Source organism: Schistocerca piceifrons, unplaced genomic scaffold, assembly GCF_021461385.2.
Source record: "Schistocerca piceifrons isolate TAMUIC-IGC-003096 unplaced genomic scaffold, iqSchPice1.1 HiC_scaffold_319, whole genome shotgun sequence".
NCBI lineage: Eukaryota > Metazoa > Arthropoda > Insecta > Orthoptera > Acrididae > Schistocerca > Schistocerca piceifrons.
This window is the reverse complement of record NW_025728536.1, coordinates 15,001-20,000: the sequence shown is the minus strand read 5'-3', so window position 1 is coordinate 20,000 and position 5,000 is coordinate 15,001. Positions and strand designations below refer to the sequence as shown.

Here is a 5,000-nt window from a genome sequence, read left to right as displayed (position 1 = left end):
GGACCGGCAATGACTCCACCCGCACCCGTTCGTGCACCACCCCAACCGCCACACGCGCACCTCCAGCGGATGAACGGCGGAAGTTTCCCGCACTCGTAAAGTGCAATCCACCCCTATAACTTGCGTTTCATGAAGAGTTATTTCCAATATGCGACATTCCCGCTGTCCCTATACATGAGCCGCGACCTGTACCACTTACGAGCGAGAGACGCGATCGCGTTGCTCACTGTACGGCGTCCGATACCGAGCCATCAGCATGTCGGTCCCCATGCGCGTTGCACTCGCACTCGCAGTCGCAAAAACGTGGGGCAAATATATTACGCGGAAGAGCTATAACAGACCGAGCCCCACTGCATGGGGGGAGTCTTTGTCACTAATGTACACAGATGGAACATTTTGGACTGGAACCAGATTACCCGTACACACGGCGCTGATTAGTAATCAATGCAGAGCCATCAAACTACAATAAATATACACAACTGTCCGTATACATGCTGAAAGAGTCTGCCCACAATGGGAACCACACGTCAGCCAGACACTCTGATCACGCACCACTCTCTGCTTCTAACAGGCGCACATACAATATGTAAGCACCAGCATGGAACAACATCCAGTGCATCTTCTCCGCCACATTACACAATCCACACTATCACAACCAGACCAGGAGGTCCATGCGGAAAATACAATATCCCAGCCTTTCGACATCCACCATTGCGCAGACCAGGCACCAACACCCACACATGTCCTATACAACGGTGCACCCAACATCACAATAGTACCTCCTGTCACAGCGCACAAACAATGACATGAGTCAAAGACACAGGTCTCACACAAGCATAGAATTGGAGCGCCGCCTCTAATAAGCCAAAGGTGCATCCTGACGTGACAAATCTGATCATGTCACAAGCATTCACTTACTATAATCACTATCAACGAACCTGCCGCCCCCGCCCCCCCCCCCCCCTACACCTTTCCTTACAACAACGTGTAACCTAACCTAACCTAACCTAACCTATGTTGTACCTTAACCTAACCTATGTTGTACCTTAACCTAACCTATGTTGTACCTTAACCTAACCTATGTTGTACCTTAACCTAACCTATGTTGTACCTTAACCTAACCTATGTTGTACCTTAACCTAACCTATGTTGTACCTTAACCTAACCTATGTTGTACCTTAACCTAACCCATGTTGTACCTTAACCTAACCTATGTTGTACCTTAACCTAACCCATGTTGTACCTTAACCTAACCCATGTTGTACCTTAACCTAACCCATGTTGTACCTTAACCTAACCCATGTTGTACCTTAACCTAACCCATGTTGTACCTTAACCTAACCCATGTTGTACCTTAACCTAACCCACGTTGTACCTTAACCTAACCCACGTTGTGCCTTAACCTAACCCACGTTGTGCCTTAACCTAACCCACGTTGTGCCTTAACCTAACCCACGTTGTGCCTTAACCTAACCCACGTTGTGCCTTAACCTAACCCACGTTGTGCCTTAACCTAACCCACGTTGTGCCTTAACCTAACCCACGTTGTGCCTTAACCTAACCCACGTTGTGCCTTAACCTAACCCACGTTGTGCCTTAACCTAACCCACGTTGTGCCTTAACCTAACCCACGTTGTGCCTTAACCTAACCCACGTTGTGCCTTAACCTAACCCACGTTGTCCCCTAACGTAACCCACGTTGTCCCCTAACGTAACCCATGTTGTCGCCTAAACCTGCTCTGTAATTGTTATACGACTCGTTCAATTAGTGTAGTGTTGCCCACCCGCAACCCTCGCAATATAGTTCGCTACTCGCACTGCCCGCTCCCCTGTGTATCGCTTCATGTTAAACACCTTGCAAGTCTTGCTGACTTTCCACATGCTCCTGCTGTACACTGTAATGTGGATGGCAGCAGGACGTACATGCCGCCCCTCCCCACGTCCCCACCTTGCCCCCCTGCCTTCGCAAGCTGGTTGGTGAGAAGTTTGCATGTTCAATGCCCTTCGCATGCGACGTACTCAGGCTACGTTGTGGTGCGGCCTGTGTCAACCGTCCGCTAATGTCGTACGCGTAAACCACAATCTGTACTGCACATTCGTCCTTATGTACCGAATGATACATCGTGGCACATGTGTGACCGTACAACGACTGCGCCCAAAAACGGCGGACCATACAGTGCAAATATTGTGCACGCAGCTACGTGTCGTCTCCCTATGAGAGCTGGATTGCAGTGTGGTACGCCATAGAGACGTGTGGGAGGAACGGACGCCGTGGATGGCGATCAGCATGAGCTGTCTGTTGATGTATTCGGACCTAGTCGTCTCTCCTCACACACCGTGATGGCATGGTGCACCGCGTTCCATATCTGCGACATGCTACAGAGGCCGGTTGACAGTCGTTCGAGCAATGGACATCGCATACGTACGGGGGCCACCTTCCACGTATTGTCTAGGCGTGCACATTTTGTTGCGTGTATGTGGGCAGACGTAGTGTGGCGTGACACCTGACACAGGCATGCAATAATCGTTGAAGTTGCAAATGGCGATGGACGCCTGCGTTTTCTGGTGAAGTTACGCAAATGAACAAATGGTAACCTGTTGTGGTGCGGTTGTTCTCGCTAGGGGTGAATCGGTGATGGCGACGATAGGTTGAGGTACGAACCGGTTGTTCCAGCGATACCCACCATGCCGACGAAACTGAACGGCATCTGGGTGTGAAGCGATACGCGGCGGTGGCTGGGTGGGACCGTCCCCGGCCGGTGAGGGGGCGCCTCCCGGCGTGCTGGCCGCGCGGTGCGTGGGCGCACGCGCTACAGCCGGCTGGTGGGGGCGGCCAGTGGCAGGCGCGCCGGCCGACGGACGCGGCAGGCGTCGCAGCTGCGCGCCGGCGCACCCTGCGCGCGGCGCCGTGCGGCCAAAGTAGGTCCTCGCGGGCCCGGTGCGAAGCGCGGTGGACATCTTCAGTGTGCTGGTCCGATTGAGGACTGTGTGCGTTGAGGATGCGCCGCCGCCCGGCGCTCGGCGCCGCGACGCCGTCTGCTGCTCGGTCGCCCCAGCGGTTCTCGCTGGTGGTTTGTATCGCAGCTGTGCGGATGTGTTGGCGCGTGCGCTGTGCTGGGAGAGTTCGCTTCGGCACCCAAGTGGGGCTTTTGTCCTTCTGTGGCGCTGGCGTTGGAGCTGCCGGTCACCGTAGGTGGCGCGTGTTGTCTCCCGCCGGCAATGCCACGACAGCACGCTCCCGGGCCTCTGTCGGCAGCGGCAAGCTCAGTTGGGAGCACGGGTGGTCGCACCGAAAGCGTCTACTCGCCTAACTCCGGGCGATTGCGCCTCTCTCGAACCCGACCAAGTACTTGGGACGGCGCTGCGCGCCGCCGGGACCTGAGAGGGTTTCGAGGTGTATTGTGCAGGGGAGCTCAGCCTCCTCCTGTTTGCAGAATGATTGAGCGGACGCTTGCGTGTTCGCGCGGGCCCCCGGGACACACTCCCGGGCGGCCGGCTGCTCAGCTCTAGTTGACGCAGCTCCCTGGTTGATCCTGCCAGTAGTCATATGCTTGTCTCAAAGATTAAGCCATGCATGTCTCAGTACAAGCCGCATTAAGGTGAAACCGCGAATGGCTCATTAAATCAGTTATGGTTCCTTAGATCGTACCCACGTTACTTGGATAACTGTGGTAATTCTAGAGCTAATACATGCAAACAGAGTCCCGACCAGAGATGGAAGGGACGCTTTTATTAGATCAAAACCAATCGGTCGGCTCGTCCGGTCCGTTTGCCTTGGTGACTCTGAATAACTTTGGGCTGATCGCACGGTCCTCGTACCGGCGACGCATCTTTCAAATGTCTGCCTTATCAACTGTCGATGGTAGGTTCTGCGCCTACCATGGTTGTAACGGGTAACGGGGAATCAGGGTTCGATTCCGGAGAGGGAGCCTGAGAAACGGCTACCACATCCAAGGAAGGCAGCAGGCGCGCAAATTACCCACTCCCGGCACGGGGAGGTAGTGACGAAAAATAACGATACGGGACTCATCCGAGGCCCCGTAATCGGAATGAGTACACTTTAAATCCTTTAACGAGTATCTATTGGAGGGCAAGTCTGGTGCCAGCAGCCGCGGTAATTCCAGCTCCAATAGCGTATATTAAAGTTGTTGCGGTTAAAAAGCTCGTAGTTGGATTTGTGTCCCACGCTGTTGGTTCACCGCCCGTCGGTGTTTAACTGGCATGTATCGTGGGACGTCCTGCCGGTGGGGCGAGCCGAAGGCGTGCGACCGCCTCGTGCGTGCTCGTGCGTCCCGAGGCGGACCCCGTTGAAATCCTACCAGGGTGCTCTTTATTGAGTGTCTCGGTGGGCCGGCACGTTTACTTTGAACAAATTAGAGTGCTTAAAGCAGGCAAGCCCGCCTGAATACTGTGTGCATGGAATAATGGAATAGGACCTCGGTTCTATTTTGTTGGTTTTCGGAACCCGAGGTAATGATTAATAGGGACAGGCGGGGGCATTCGTATTGCGACGTTAGAGGTGAAATTCTTGGATCGTCGCAAGACGAACAGAAGCGAAAGCATTTGCCAAGTATGTTTTCATTAATCAAGAACGAAAGTTAGAGGTTCGAAGGCGATCAGATACCGCCCTAGTTCTAACCATAAACGATGCCAGCCAGCGATCCGCCGCAGTTCCTCCGATGACTCGGCGGGCAGCCTCCGGGAAACCAAAGCTTTTGGGTTCCGGGGGAAGTATGGTTGCAAAGCTGAAACTTAAAGGAATTGACGGAAGGGCACCACCAGGAGTGGAGCCTGCGGCTTAATTTGACTCAACACGGGAAACCTCACCAGGCCCGGACACCGGAAGGATTGACAGATTGATAGCTCTTTCTTGATTCGGTGGGTGGTGGTGCATGGCCGTTCTTAGTTGGTGGAGCGATTTGTCTGGTTAATTCCGATAACGAACGAGACTCTAGCCTGCTAACTAGTCGCGTGACATCCTTCGTGCTGTCAGCGATTAC

General features: G+C 53.8%; 1 non-coding gene across 1 annotated transcript in view; it reads left to right on the top strand.

Moving 5' to 3' along the window:
* The first annotated feature begins 3,520 nt into the window (after positions 1-3,520).
* Positions 3,521-5,000, top strand: part of LOC124745433 — a 1,909-nt gene continuing 429 nt past the window's right edge. The window contains exon 1 of the ribosomal RNA XR_007011003.1: positions 3,521-5,000. This exon is cut by the window's right edge and continues 429 nt beyond it. This is a non-coding gene — a ribosomal RNA (small subunit ribosomal RNA).